At 42.7% G+C, this 16,657-nt stretch overlaps 1 protein-coding gene across 3 annotated transcripts in view; it reads right to left on the minus strand.

The window, feature by feature from the left end:
- Positions 1–15,465, minus strand: part of npas1 (neuronal PAS domain protein 1) — a 57,292-nt gene extending 41,827 nt beyond the window's left edge. The window contains exons 1-3 of one of the 3 annotated variants that reach the window (XM_063907952.1): positions 14,670–15,465; positions 12,889–14,305; positions 12,661–12,801 (exon numbers count right to left, since the gene is read on the minus strand). The gene's annotated coding sequence lies outside the window, so the exon portion shown is untranslated. Of the gene's footprint in view, positions 1–12,660; positions 12,802–12,888 lie in introns of all 3 variants that reach the window. The other 2 variants (XM_063907951.1, XM_063907950.1) reach the window with 2 other exon arrangements.
- Between the last annotated feature and the right edge of the window lie 1,192 nt (positions 15,466–16,657).

A 16,657-nucleotide genomic window follows, 5' to 3' on the forward strand; every position in this document is an offset into this window, starting at 1 on the left:
GAAGAGAGGAAGAGACAGATAGAGAAGGGGATAGAGCGGCACGAGAGAGAGAGAACAGAGAGATCACAAGGACGGGAAGAGGAGCCAGGTGCCCTCTCAGCCCAAGGACAAAAGCTCTTCCTGGCTGATCACACACACACACACACACACACACACACACACACACACACACACACACACACACACACACACACACACACACACACACACACACACACACACACACACACACACACACACACACACACACACACACACACACACACACACACACACACACACACACACACACACACACACACACACACACACACACACACACACCCAAGTCCTGTCAGCGCCGTCATTCCTGGTCATGTACGTTATGTGTAAAGACAGTGCTGACATTAATGTGGTGTGAAAGAAAAACAAATTTTTTCTGTAGCTCAAACCCCCAAAACAACTCAACTTTACAAGTGATGGCCATTAAAATTCAACAGGATGTTTAATAAATTACACTTTCAGATTACATGTTGTCCCATCTTGTTATTCTGTTTTGCATTCAAGCGTTGCACAGGTGAGCGCACTGACAATGTGTATCTGTATCTCAGGAGGTGTCAGTCAGAGTGTACACTCTTGTTTATTAAGTTATTTTTGCCTTAAAACCTTATTTTTTCTAAACAGGTGAAATCGATGCAGGAGCAGATGATGGAGGAAGATTTTTTGACAGCTTTTTTCATTTGGTTCCTTTATTTTCCAAAATCAAACTGCATTGATCTTTAGTATAGTGCAGACACCTGTCTACCCCTTTTGTGATACAGCTCCTCACTTCTCAAAACTATATTACACTATATTGATAACAAAGGGATTTGTGGTAACATTCCGAAAAAAAGTGTTTTTACTGCTCATTTACAGACTTGATAAGATCGAGATTTCTTGAAGTGCCTTGTTCTCTGTGGAGTCGTTATAATTTTAAGAGTCTGGGTTTGCGATGTAAGTTCTGTCCATCCCAGTGGCCGTGTCGGTTGGGCAGTTGGGGCGGGCGGAGAGGATGGAGGAACACCAGCCCATTTGTACCCAGAGCGAGGTGGCGTGTACTTTAACATTCCCCACGCATCCCGACAAAGAGCACTAATTATAAATAAATTAGGGACACGACACGGTGTGCCACAGGGGGACCAGCCAGAGCAGTCACAGAATAGAGAGACTGATAGAGAGAGAAGAGGGTGTGTAAAAGAAACAGAGAGGTAGGAGGAAGGGATAGAAGAAGACAGAGAAAAGCAGACAGGAAAGATTTGGCAATGACATAGAGGAGCAAGTAGGAGAAGAAAGTAGATAAGAAAATAGAGGAATGGAGCACGGGGAGGCCTGGGGATATAGAGGCAGTGGAGGAAGGGAGAGTAAGCGAGCGGATATACAAGGCCTGAATCCTCAAAATATAGCTTGAACATACATCTGCTGCCAAAAAAGGGACAAGATTCTCTCTAGATGACGGAGGCAGTGCAATATGTTTGAACAGAGATAGAAAAGAGTGGCAGGAAAATTAACAACCAAAATGAAACAGAGGCAGGCAGCGTCTTCAGATACAGGATTAACACAACAGAAAGAGAAAAATATTAATCTGCCCTGCATCTGCTGGAAATTGATTTCTGTTGTTTTTGAAGTAAATAACAGAAATCTGATTAAGTAAATACTGTATAATTCAATAAGCATAAGGTGGTGATATCTCCAAGAGTGTTCTACACACACTAGTAGTCAACACTCCCTACCTGTCACTCACGCTTATCTGAGACGACTTGTCAACCAAGCAAGTGTATGTCAAGAGACTGGGGTGTGTGTGTACGTGTGTGTGTGTGTGTGTGTGTGTGTGTGTGTGTGTGTGTGTGTGTGTGTGTGTGTGTGTAAAAAAGAGATCTGTTTCTTTGAGTCCGCGTGCACACAGGTTGGTGTGTAAGCGAGTGCACCCGTGTCTGTTTGTTGCGTGGTGTGTGTTTACCGTAAGTGTGCACCATGTGTGTGTGCACAGGGAGAGAACCTTGCCACTATCTAAATGGATCACACTTCAGAGTGTGCCGCCATTTCTCAGAAGCTGCCATGTCCATGCAGACAGAGAGACAGACAGACAGACAGACAGGGGGGGGGGGGGGTTCAGCAAGCTTGCTCCATTCAAGGTTATGTCCTGCCTGAAGTTGAGAACTGATGACTGTTGCCACAGCAAGGAAATCAGAAGGAAAAACAACTGTTGTATTTACTCGTGGGCGTTTCTCCGTGTGATGTGGTGTGAGTGTCTTAAATGATGGAAGTTAGCAAACCTGTCTAGACGACAGCCAGGAGACATTTTCGTCCCCGAGCAACTGCTATGTGTCTCTCTTTTGGGCTGTGGGTCAAAGGTCAGCTGACTGTGACACGGACAGAGAGAGGTCGCCCGACTGACCTGCTATTGGCCCATGACATGGCGACCCCCCACTGACACCCCGGTAGCCATGGCTACTGAGCTGCAGACAAACATGATGTCTGTATAAGACGGGGAGAAGGTGCGGGAGAAAGGTCAAATAATAACTCACCTCTGACTCCCTTCAACACACACCCATTAAATTATCATTATTTTCCCTCGGAAAGATGCTCCGCGTGTATAATTTGTAGAACAAGCATGTGCATGACAGAACGAAAAAGTTCAAATTATATAAAATAGAAAAGCACCAGGGTCTCCATTATCAAAGTCTGTGCTTGTGTCTATAGTCTCTAAACTTTCTGCACAGAGGAGAGTTAAAGAAGAAGAAAGGTAAGAAGGGAGGGAAGACAAGAGAGCAGCAGCTTGTTGCATTAGCATTCCACCAGCAGAGAGGCTGTCTGTTTGCCTCTGGCAGCAGCCGAGAGAGGGGGACACACTCTGCATCCTCACACAGCTCGTCTATCTCTCCCTCTGTCACTGTCTATCTCTCCCTCTGTCTGTCTCTGCCTGTCTCCCTCTCTCCCGCTCTCCCCGACTCTGTCTGTTACATTTCTCCCTCCACTCTGCCACTGTCTGTCACTGTTTTTCTACACTCTGGACAATTTTCTCTGCAGTCTTCCTGCATCTCCCCATCACTCTATCTCAGACTGTCATCTTTCTGTTTATCTTTCTCCCCACTAATTTTTATTACGCCCCCTCTCCCTTCACGTTATTTTCACTCAAAACCTTATGTGTCACTCACAGTTATACCGTTCACTCCTTAGAAAACCATCATGAGCCACGATTTCCAGAAGTGAGTCATGAAGCAAGGTAGGGTATAATGATTTTGGCAGGAACGTGTGTGCACTGAGTAACGGAACAGACTTACCTTTCAATAATGGCAGACATACAGTAAACAAATACATAGTCACACATGCACAAACAAGCATGTTGTGCACAGTTGCTTTGCTGCTATCAAACACTAAAACACGTTTGCACAGACGCTGTTTCACATTTAATTTCTGCTGTAATCACGTCATTAGATTATTACATTCAAATGGTAAATGTCATATAGACAAATTGTGAGAATTCATCTGAAATAAAAATGTAATTCTCCGACAGTTGAGTCGCACACGTGTAAATACAGGTCAGTGTTGCAGGACGTTACTTAAGTACCAGCTCTTTGTTGCCATGGTGATTTTAATACACACACACACACACACACACACACACACACACACAGACACAAACCTTGACCGTTGTAGGCATGCAGATACATCAAAAGCAATCCATTAAATAGTATCATGTTCTTTTTTCAATTATTCATTGAATGTATTAAAGGTTGCTTTTTTTGCATTAATAATTTAATGTAATTCCTTCTGTAAATTAATACAAGGAGGAAAATGGAAGAGTGCAGCCGAACCAATACGTTTTCTCTCAAAGACTTTGGGATTTACTACCTTATCTTTTATTTGAAGATGCCAACCATGTGGACTATTATTGTCTGACTAGGTATTCACCTGCAGAAACTCCCAAACAGACGCAAAGTCGAGCTGGTTTTTAGCATGGTCTCCTAAAAAGGAAGGTCCTATACAATAAATAAACATTGTATCTCTAATCTCTAATATTGTTTTTCAAATCCCAGTCTCCAAAAGTCTGCACAGGGAGGTAGTTGGAGTGGATTGGTTGGTCATGCAAACTCAGGACCGTCACTAACCTGTCATGAAACAGCATAGTTTCTGTCTAAGCATGACGAAAGCCCAAACCATGGCAGCTGTTTGAGGCATGAGCTAGATTTAAAACGAAAGAATTCCACTGTGGCACAATCTGAGACCAAAGCAGCACAGCCCAAAAACTGTCTCGTGTCATTGCCATATATATTAAATTGAGATTATATAAAAATATTTCTCATTAAGGAGAGGCGGGATCTGGGACCCGATCCAATCCCAAATATCGATATGATTTTATTTATACATACTGAAGCTGAAGGCCGCTTTGATCGGATAGTAATGGTTTCATTTAAACTCTAATTTGTTGGATTAAATAAATTGATCTGATACAGCACCTGTAGTGAGCATACGCCATAAGATGCTTTACATTAATATTTAAAGTGCAAGACGTATAACAGTCATAAAAGGCGCAAACATGAAACAATAAGGAAATAAAAAGCACAACCAGTTCAGAGCAAAGACAACAAAAACGTGTCACTGTGCAATGACTTACAGACTGCACAGTTTGCACAGGTGTGTGCATCCATTTCAATTTGAAAGGTTTTTTTTTTCAATATCCAGTCTGTTTTCTCTGGCATGAAAGAAGTCAAAACACTTTGGAGGATTCGACTTTTGTCAGCATTTTCTACCTGTATGCGTGCAAGGTAGCGCCTTGTGAATATCCAGCATAGTTTACCGTCATTCTCTTGTTGAAAACAATGATCATTTGCTCCACTATGAACCGCAACGCGCAACAAAGTGAATGAGGCTTAAAACACATTCAAACATGAATGCAGAAAAAAAAAAACTTTAATGAAAACATTCAATCAGGATAGAACTAAATTACCATATCAGTATGATGAGTACTCGCCATAATACTCTGATGATTACTCTGCTTTATCAAATTTAATTAGATTATGAAAGCTTAGCCTCCAAATAGCTGTGGGTAAGTAAATCATGTGCCATTCAGGAGCTGAGCTAAAGCCAAGCCAACTCTGTAGTGTAGCCACCGAGACAAAATGCATTCAAACAAATTAATAGTCCATTAAATAAAAGCGAAACTCTGCCAGCTTATAGTGCCTTAAAAGCATATTAGCATTAGAACGGGATAGACACTCATTTGTCTCTTAAGAGAGTGTTTTAGCAGTGGGAAACTCAGGGATGAATTAGCAAGCCTTGTGATTATTTCTTTACATACATGTGACATCTGCTGCAGGTCTTTGTCCCCGCGCTGCTGTGAGGGATGGTTGGACCTGACCCGGACATGATCAATTCTTTCTTTTTCCCCCCCGTTCTTTCCTTTTCTTACACTGTCACTGAAACTCATTCCTCTCATTTAAAAAGGTACTGTATTTTCTCTTGTCTCAATTAATCTCACTCTCTCCCTCTGTTTGCCCTTCCGCTTTTCTACTCCCCGCATCCCTGCATCCATCTTGTTCCTGCCCTCCCCCTTTCCCGAGGCCCAGCCACCACTCTGGTATTCCCAAAGTCATCTGCAATCAGACATCTTCAATGGATTAATTACACTGTCCTCACACAGCTTGATTGAGCATCTAACATCTACACCCCACCTCCTCAGACCCCAGTGCTCCCTCCTCACCTCCACCCACGTACGGACCTCGAATGCTTTCTTCTCACTTTTCCTCGCCCTCATATGCTAACTCTCTTTCTTTCTTTTTTTTATATCTCTTCCCCTCTAAAACCTCTCCCTTCAACTCCAGGCCCCAACCCAACCTCCTGTCCTCTGAACATGACCACGGCGGTCGTCCCCCTTTTTTTCTGGGCAAGGGAGGCTTTGCTAATTGGACATCGATTTGTAGGGCTCCCTCCTGAATATCGGGATCACGCTAATTGAAGAATTAACTTAGGTGAGACTTGAACCTGGAAAAAAGGAAAAGCTGGAAAGGCAACGACAGACAAAATGCTTCAGCTTAAAGCAATACAATAAGGCACACACAGGGGTGCATCCAGGCGTACGCACGGACAATCATGGAAAGAATGGGGGAGAAGTCGTGCAATGAATCAGATAAATGGATATAGACATTTTGCCACATGGTAGGATTCACAAAATGCTACATTGATCGTTATTATCTAGTTAAGAGTAACTCTAATCAGTGTCAATTAACTTCCTTAACAAAACATAAAAAAGAGCAGAGGGAAATACAAACACTCCTTCAGAGGAACAGTTTAACTACCAGCAGCTTTGCTTATTTTTAGCTCACAAATATACACAGTCACTTATTCACTCCTCCCTCCAACACATACATCCACTTCCCATCAATCATGGATCCAAGACCATAACCCCAAAAGCAGAGTGCTGCTTTGAGTCGTTCTAAAATCATGATGGATGACAACTTCCCAAAGCAATCCCTCTGCGTGCCAGCATCATTTAACTAAAGGCATCAACCTGCCCCAGCCAATACCACTCCTCTGTTTCCCCGGCCTGAGCGCGCTGGACCCGCCGTTCAAAACCACTGACATGATTCGGAAAAAAATCCTCCAGAGAAGACATATGAAGTCTGCCACTGAAGAATGAGCTTCACCCAAGTTTGTGATTATAAATCTGTATTGTTTCCCCTTTCCTTTCACAAGCACTAAAGTTGACGAGAGTTGAGATTTTGAGGAGGTTAAGCTGACCTCAGGCTCACACGCTTTGGAGCAGGCTTACCCTGGAGTGTGAGATGACAAAACATTTAGTCCGATCTCACTTGCAGCTCGCTGACAGGCTGAAACAAAAGAACAGCCTCGGAGGAATTTAAAATCATTGAATGAATGTCAATTAATTTCACAGAGCGGACTTGAATTGATTAGAATATAAAACAATCTTTCTTGAAAGCAAAAGGGAATTCATGTCCAAGGCCTTCAAACAGCGAGAGTCAGAAGACAGAAAAACGACAAAATTAAAGAAAGGCGGCTGATCTCGTGTGTATGTGCGTGAGTTTAACAGTGTTGGAGCCAAGGTGCATGTGTGTGTGTGTGTGTATGTGTGTATGTGTGTGTGTGTGTGTGTGTGTGTGTGAGCTCAGCAGTTGTGTTGCACGCTTGGCTGGCGGGGTGTGTGTAAAGTAATTAACATGATAGCCTCCCTCTAAGCCTGATAGCCTGTTCCCTGCAGCGAGGTCGTTCAACAGACACCAACAGACACCTGAGCTGTGTCTCAGACATAACCCTGCAACGCATCTCTAATGCAAACGCGCACACACCAACACACACATGCACTGACATGTTCAACCCACATATGCCCTGTACCAACACATACTGGGAACATTCAGCTATCAGCAGAAATGACATGGTACATGTACTTCTGTCAGAAGCATGCGGCACGATGGCTGACAAAATGTTTGTTCAAAATAAACGTACATTTATTAATTAACTTGACTTTGACAATCATGCCAACAAAATGCTAATATATATATTCAAGAGACGTGGAGGCAAGAAATAGAGCTAACTACACGCACAGGGAGCTCATACCTATGCCAAGGCTGCACAAAATATATAATCATTAAGTGTTTAGGTGTTTTTAATGCACATCTGGATCTGAAAACATGTTTATATTCAAATGAGCTATTATTAAATGACAATAGTAGTAGTTCTATTGATAGTGTAGCGATGACCTACAGAGAATCTGCAGCTCTCCTGGCCTTCACAGAGCTTTATAAATGTCAGCACTTTTTTGGCTGGCATGCCTGCAACTTTACTGTTTTGGACTATTCTCACCACTCTCATATTGTCATTTTTGGTCAGAGCTGACAGCTCTGTTGGCAACTATGGTGAACATTTTTGATGACTAACGGAAAAGCCACATGTACATGAAGTTTGTAGATTCCTAAAACAGAGCTAAGTGAGAGCTAATATTTGAAGGTTTGATACAAAGATGCATGATGGCAAGTCAGACTCATGTCGGGCCAATTAAAAGTATAATTTCCTGTTGCGCCGCCTATAGATAGAATAAACCACCACATTTTGCAGAATGGCTTACAGTTGAGATTAAATGTGGTTGCAAATGCATAAAGCATTCAAGGTTTATATAACATATCCAAAATACTTTGGTCACAGTTACTGTAGGCACTACTGACATAAATAATATCAAAAATGAATAACTTTATTAGCATCTTGCACATAGGTTTTGTATTTTGTATTAAAGATTGGATAAAAGTGTTATGTTTAAGCCAAAATTGGCTAGGCCATTCAGAGAAAAGTTCAAGCACTTCCAAATGGCTACATACTAGTGCTATCCACAGAAAAAACAACTATTTTTGAGTTTTAATGATGCTAACTAAACAACGAACAAACATGATGGGACAAAAACATAATATAATGACCATATCCCCCCTTCTCTTTCAGTAACATCTATTGTTATCCTCTTCTTCATCCCTCATAACCCCAGGACCTTCACTCTCTGGTCCTCGAATACTAAAACAATGGCTTCGCTCAGGCCCCCAAACACCCCCTTTAGCCCCACACAGCCCTCATTTTGCTAGAGGATTAGAGTAAGGGCATCGGGGTCAAAGTGAGGCCAACACTGGAGACCCTAAAAAGAAAAAACGCATACAAGGGATCGCAGGGCAACAAATACACACACAAACACATTCACACAAGAGCACACAATAAATTAACATTGTACACACTACACACGACACAGATTTAAAGCACACACAGTCCAAGGAGCATAACAACATTATGTATTCAATACTGTAGGTGCGTAGCCAGGACCCTCATCCCCAGACACGTAACAAAACAGAGACACACATTTGCATGAGCATGTGCAGAACTAAATAAATTGACCTTAACTCTCCAACTCAAAAACACTAATACATATTTGGGCGACTTTAAAAACCCAGGGTCAAATAACAACTTCAGAGAGAAAGAGGGAGAGTTAGGCTGTTGATAAATTGTAGCAGCTTTAAGGCGGCATGAATCACACCTTCGGAAAAAGTCTGTGAGAGAGAGACAGGAGGGAGAGTCAGCGAGAGAAGAAAAGTGATTGTCAGGGAGAGAAGAAACATCACTCTGAAAACTTCTAAAGAAGGCCCTGCTCTGGGTTTTAAATGCTCTCCTCCCTCTATCACTCCCTCTCTCTTCCCACTTTGCTCTCATCCCTTTCATGAATTAAAAGCACGGCCGGTCTGTGGGGAGAAGCATAGTTAATTCTGATCAGATCTCCTCCTCCCCCCTCTTCGCCTTCCCTCACCCTCCTCCCCTCCTCCCAGGGCGATGGTTGCCGTGCAGTCTGACAGACGGAGATGGGATCTGACAGTAAACAGGCGTGTGGATGCCCGGCGCGTGATTGACACGTAGGCAGGTCGGCGGGGGCCCGCCCCCCTCCTAATCCTGCCCTGTCAGCTCTAATTGGGGAGGTGGGGCTCTATGTCACCAAGGTGACTGATTGACAGGACCCCAGCTTTGCATAGATATGAGGGAAAGGTGGGGAGGTTCACGCATGGCATAACACTGTTAACACTACTATGCCGCTAATAGAGATATGTGTGAGTGTGTGTGTGTGTGTGTGTGTGTGTGTGTGTGTGTGTGTGTGTGTGTGTGTGTGTGTGTGTGTGTGTGTGTGTGTGTGTGTGTGTGTGTGTGTGTGTGTGTGTGAGTTTGCTGTGCACTCATGCACATTTTCAGACGTCACGCCCAGATACAGGTGAACACACTCAAGAACATGGCTGAGCACACAAATAGACCCATAACAATAACCATTAACAAAATCGACTTGCATACAGAATGTCTGAATGCAGAATGCATCTACAAATACGCACACACAATCTCTTGACATGCTGTGATGAAGAGCAGAGGTTGTTAATGGTACAAGTACTGGGATATGGACATAGGCAGGAGTAATTCAGAGGTCTCCACCATGTCAAGGCCAATGAACAACAGGGCAGGAGGCGAGACACTTTGCTATAACCATTCAACCTGTGGGCATGCAAATGTTAAATGAAAGACTGTCTGAGAGTGTATTTGTGTGTGTGTGTTAAGGTGATGCCTTTTGGACATGTTTGATGTTCTATAGGGCAGCTGTTCCAATCATTGGGGTCGGGACCCCTTAAAGGGTAGCAATATGATTAACAAGACATGAAGAAAAAATCTGCAGTGCCTCAGTACTTAACAGCACAGAGATGCTTAAAGCTAAATGCTAACGTCAGCATGCTAACAATGTAAAGTTTAGCCGGTGTAATGTTAACCATGTTCCTACTCTTACTTTAGCATGTAAGCATTATTAGATTGGCTAATTAGCAGTCTAATAAACACAGCAATGTTACCTTATAAGGGTTGAAATGTTTTAGAGATTTGTTGATTGTGTCAACTTTATGATCATTTTGGAGTCTTAAGTTTGGGGGGTTGTTGTAGGATTGTATAACTTTAGTACTTATTGTTTATCCCATGCATTTTCTAGCCTGCTGTCTCTGTCCATCCTATTTATTTCAGAGGGTGAATAGGTTTACATAATACACCACTCTAAATTCACTTCATGATTTCAAAAACTTTACTTTTTAATCCCTTTTCTGTTGTTAAAATCTGGACCTTTTTTCCTTCTCCGGCATCTAAAATTGTTGAAAATTAAAACATACAAGAGCGTACAATTTGCTGGTTAAGCTGCTCACAATTTAACAGACCTGTACAAATTATGACAAAGGGTTGCATGTTACTACCTGCTTAATATTAGGGGTTTATAAAACAAACACATCTGCTATAAGAGTCGTGCTATACGAGTGTGCTCCAAAGCATCTGAAATTGTACGGCTAATTAAGAACTGTTAATTGCAATAGATAATATCTTCATATATTAATACATTTTAGTGATAGTGTGTGTGGATGCAAGAGTGCATGTGTGTGTGAATGTGCATGTGTGTGTGTTTTGATTGACAGCTGCCACTGACCTGTGCCAGTCAGAGTGCCATACTGCGGGGCGGTGAGGTCGATCGCTACGGAGACGACCTTCGCCCTCATCTGCATCCTGCCTTCATTAGCAGAGCCAGGCAAGGAGAATAACAACCCAATAAATTAATAAAGAGTAAGAGGGGAGAGAGCAGAGAAGGAGGGAGGGAGCGGACAAGAGCAGAGCAAGCAAGGGTAAAACGGGAAGAAAGAGTGAGGGAAGGAAGGAAGCAGGCGTGAGGAAAGGGCAGGGAAGGAGAGGTATGAGAGGAAAGAGGGACGCACTGAAGGATAGGGCTGTGAGAGAGGATATGGAGGGAAAAACAGCAAAAATAGAGTGTTTGTGTGAGGCTAAGAGTGTGCGGTTAGCTCAGGTAGAAAAAACGCAAATGAATGATAGGTAGAGAGAGGCCGAGGAACATGTTCAGAAGGGAAAAAGGTATAAGTATTGAATAGAACTCTAGGAATAAAATCCAAGTGTCAATAAAATATGCATCTGCAGTGTTTTGTGACACCAATGAAGCACAAGTCAACCACATTTGTAAATCTACCCATGAAGGACTGAAAACAGCTTTGCCAAAACTATCTCTGGGGCTGATTTAGAAATGTGGCTCGGAGCCCTGTTTAAACAGAGTATTGATACATTACCATCTGTACTGGCTCTTAACTGCCAGTATTGACAGAAATGCTCTAAATGTTCCACAGAGCGGTATGTGGACGGGGCCAAATGTTCCAGAGCCCCCCCCCCCCCTTTCTGTTTATGATTGGGTTGACCACATAGCAATTGTATTGATAAAGTATGAGGTTTAATCATTTATATTGTATCAGTTCGTAAGCATTGCTGTTCTTGTTCACAAGCAGACAGAGGGAGGGAAAAATACCTCTCGAATACCTCCACACTTGCAGTAAAACACACACAGCAAAGTCCAGGGGAAGCTTGCCGTGTAAATAAATTATGAACGAGTATGTTACGCCGGATAGACAGTTGGTTGGGAGTTTTCCCAGGAGGACTCTAGTAATGATGCATTCTCATCTTCCAGCAGAGTTGTGTAGCACACAGCAACTTCCATTACTCCATCTTAATCAGCATGATGAATGAAAATGTGGCCTATCCTTTAAGATGTGTGGTTTCAGATTTCTCAGAGTTTTCAACATACTGTATCTCTCAAACTCATCTACACAGAACAAAGGAATACAATGGTAAAGGGATTTAGACCATTCTTCTGAATTTAACTTGGGTTAAACATCGTATAGATGCATCAGTTTGAGAGATGTTCATGGAGCTGATCACAGACAAGGCTAAATTAATTTAGAGTGGCAACAACACTGGTGCTTTCAGGAGCGACGTGCAGCCTTCTATAAGCACCCAATAACGCACCTCACATCAAAATGTGCCTGACCCTATTTTCCCTGCCTCTCTAACTGAGAAGTGCTGGCTGTTCAGGGTCGAGGCGAGGAGTGCGAGCGCCGAGGAGCAGGGCCTGCTGTGCTAGGGAGGAAATTCTCAGGGCGATCGATGCGGAGGATTAGGGCCGGCTTTTGGGCTCAGAGGCCTGGATCTGAGCAGTATTCTCAGTGGGGCCCCTGGGAGAGCTGGAGAGGAAAGCCAGAGGAGAGAGGAGAGGAGAGGAGAGCCAAGGGGAGAGAGGAGAGAGAGGCTAACCTGGAACTGTCAGGAGGCTGAGAGAGGGTTGGCCAGGCTGGGAATAGAGGAGCGGTCATGGTCCCAGTCGACATTTTGAATGGTGATGAGACTCTGCCACCCACTCAGATAAACACACACTGGCCAGTCTGATTGGATAAGCTGCAGAGCAAGGAAGAGATTTAATGTAACAAGGGAGAGAAAACACACTGATAAACACAGATGAAGTTGCTTATTTTGCCTCCTTACTCTCCATCTTTTAATTGTCTACAGGCCAAATGGGTAGTTGTGTTCTAACTTGATGAGTGCAGCGCACAACAAAAGGCTCCCTCCGTCAGTGTGTCTGCCTCTGATGCTCATGATTGGTCAGCCCGTTCGCCAGCTCGCCACTCTCCCCCGGGTACAGACGGTTGGATCCATGATTCATTTTGCAATGAGGAAAAAGGGAGAGAGCGCATGAGAGAGAAGAAACAGCCAAGACCACTGGGAAATTATACGGTGGAGCGGCGTGGTGGATCTGGAATTAAACGGCATAATTAATCAAGCAAAAAAACAAGCACGTTGCTCATACATTTATTATTTGCATTTTTTCCACTTCAGGAGATGTAATCACCAGATATACATTGTAAGCCCCCGGTCCATGTCATGGAGACCTGGAGGCCGAACACCCGTTTTGACCACTGACCCTAAAAGCGTAAAATGGGATCAGTTCTGCTCAAGGCTATATTTTTTCAAACTGACTATCTTCTCCACACAATGCCCTCTGCCTCCAAAGTAATCTCCACAACAAGCAGAACAAGTCCCACAGAATCATGTTGTTGTCTGCCTGTCCTTTAAATTAAGGTGTCTGCAAAATTGGGTTCACAACTCTGGGCTCTCTGTGGAGTTGTTCTGCATTATGCAGTGTTTGCACTTGACCCTATGAAGAAAAACTAGCCACTTTTAAAATATAGCCTTGAAATAATACAGCAATATGAACACACAGCAGTAAGGGGCCTGACAAAACCATGTAATCACCACACAAAACAACTTTAAAATAGTTGGAAAATATCCATTGCATACACAGCTAAAAAGGTGACATTAGGTTGAATGCAAATTAGCAGCACTTATTAAGCCCTTGTACACGACAGTATGTCCATCATACTGAATCATTATTTCGGCAGATAGTTGAGATAATGTGTCCCCGCTAAATAATTTAGAAGAAAAATGCACCTGCAAGCTCGGCACAGATAATTTGACTTTTGTTTTTTTTTAAACATGGTAACGGTCTCATGTTGCTTTGAAAACTAATATACCAAAGTAGTGATTAACAGGTAATTTTTTCTGCACATGCAACCTAATAAGATGTCATAAGTTTAGAAGTTTTTCCATAAGGATTTGGTTACTAAAAATATATTTAATAAATAATATAAAGTTGTTCCCCAAATTTAGCAGCATAAAGCAACTCTAAATCTCTTTTAGTACCGCAGCATCTCGTCAGATGTTACAGATGTCTTTCAAGTTGAAACGTTTGTCTCCCAGCTCAGATAAATGTTCTTAGAAATAAATAAACGTATAGTATTTAGCAAAAAATAATTATGATTCCTACCTTGATGATCGTCTAACTAAACCTCAAATTGATCTGGTGACACATCAGGGCTCTTGGCTCCCAGGTTCAGAACTGTCCCTAAGGACAAGGAGTTTACATTAATCAACATGAATTACAAACATTGCACATAGAAAATACATCATTTATTTACTCTACTTATAGACTATAGCTTTCTAACTTCGATTTGCCATTACTTATTTGTGCCTCACTGATTTGTTTATTTGCTGTTTCTTAGTTTCCCTCCTGATGATCAATAAAGTTGAATCTTATAGTTTAATAAGGGTAAAAATAGCCTACTATAAAGTACAAAGTCACACTATAATTTACCCAAGTATTCACAGTAACAATATCTAAATTAGTAGTGGTTTAAGTGCAAGTATAACAGGTTGTCGTTTTTGTGGGAATAGTGATATGTTTTTCTCAGGATATAGCCTTTAAGTACATTTGCCAGTAGAACACAGGCTTCCAGTATTTAGAGGTGCCTCCGCCACATTAGGCTATGTATCCCTCATTATGCATAAATACATCCGCCGAACAGTTTGAAGCGTATCACTTTCTGGCAGGTCAATACGGTTTGTTCCTGGAGCGCCGTCATCAATCGAGCCATCAATATGGAAATACCACTGTGACCCAGACATTAATCAATGGGCTCCTCGGGGAGGGCAGGGGCACCTAAAATCATCAATGAGACGGATCGGCTCGCAGTCAGGCTCGGACAGTTCGTATTGATAAGAGCATTTCCACCTGTAGCGGCCAGGGCGGGGAGACATGCAGGCCGCATCTGAATTCAATACCCGCCGCCGCAGCTGCGAGCCCGAAGCCCAGAAAGACACGGCTGAGCGGAGATACGTGCCTCGACTCATCATAAGAGCAGTCTCTTTTTCTCCATATAGGCAACGTCCCCTTCCTCCACCTCTCCATCTACCTCATAACTTCTTTTTTTTTGGTCATGCTTTGCACTAAACAAGCACATCACGCCTCTAATATAGAGCAAGAATGACTTCAAATTAAGTTCTTTGTCTTTATTCCGCGGCTTACTTTGCCGAGCTCTCTCCCCCTCCTCCTCCTCCTCCTCCTCCTCCTCTCCCCTCTCTGGAGTTTAGTCAAACCCATTTCCTTCTCCAACTTCAAACTGTGAGAGGGGAAGTGGAGCTCGACATCAATGAGGAAAGTCTTCAGATGCTCGTCTCACGCATTCATCGCACTGTGAGCGCGGGATTAAAGTGTCGTCTCACTGTTGACATCCAAACCTTGACCCGATCAATTAGGTCCATGCTCTGCGTGTGTCTCCTTTACCCGGATACAACAGCGCGATGGTCGATGGGTAATGTGGGGCAAGTCAGCCTCCTAGTGGCGTATTTGTGTATGTACAATGAAAAGCATTGAATCAAAGAAATAGAAAGCGAATAATAAGTCATTATAATTTAGTTAAATTGCTTAATCAGCAGCACCATGGAGTTTTTACTTGTCGCATTTAGAAAATTCCCTTTAAAATGAGTGATAAATCCTGCAATCCTGATTCACCACCACTTTGGCAAGTTAAGCAATGTTGACGATTCCCATATTTGACTTCCAATCAAATCCCACAGCAATCTTTCCCTCATGACACTTCTTAAAGGTTAGAGTTCAAGGGTCTTGTGTCCTGTGTGCACACGGGCCTGCCCTTTTCATTCCCAATCAGCTGCTTCTCTGTTTTTTTTCTTCCTGTGCCAAAATGGAAAGATGCACCACAAAGGTCATGGACATGGATTTCCTATGGTTTGACTCAATGAAAAGGTCAGATGAGGGCACCATGAAATGGCAGTGAGGCCTTCACATTGCCCTCACAGGGACCCAAATCCTTACATCACCCTGGAAATGGCACAGGCGGAGCCCCTCTTGGAGCTGCTTTCGCAAAACCGAGAGTCCCGTGGGCCGCTGTGACCTCGTCTGGACCCCCATGTGGCTTCAGTGGCCCTTCAACAGTGAGCAAAGATAACCGAGGAACAAACTGCAGTACAAAGAGTATCAAATGCTGTATGAAACTAAACTTTTTGAACAAGATAATTTAATCTTCACATGTCTTTGTGTGGTTTTTAGTTTCAATTAAACATACCTTTCTGGATACTGGATACTTATTAGAATTTTTAATTTTTAATTAAAATTTGTGTTTCATATCCCTGTGTGAACCGGTTCTGTTTTTCCTCCCACAGGGATTAATAAAGGTACATCTTACTGTTACAAAAACAACAGTCAACATGGTATTTGATTACTTTTCTGATTTAGTGTGTTTGACAGGGCCTGTTTCTGTTATAATAGAGCAGAGTTGCTGTGATTGGCTCTTCAACCCTAAAACTATATCTAGGGCAACTGTATTTCTTCTTGTAAAACAGTATTCATTTTAATGTTTGTAAGGAACCAAATTTCCTTCCCTCCACATGTCCTTGAGAA

Source organism: Eleginops maclovinus, chromosome 18 (genome assembly GCF_036324505.1).
Source record: "Eleginops maclovinus isolate JMC-PN-2008 ecotype Puerto Natales chromosome 18, JC_Emac_rtc_rv5, whole genome shotgun sequence".
Taxonomy (NCBI): Eukaryota; Metazoa; Chordata; class Actinopteri; order Perciformes; family Eleginopidae; genus Eleginops; species Eleginops maclovinus.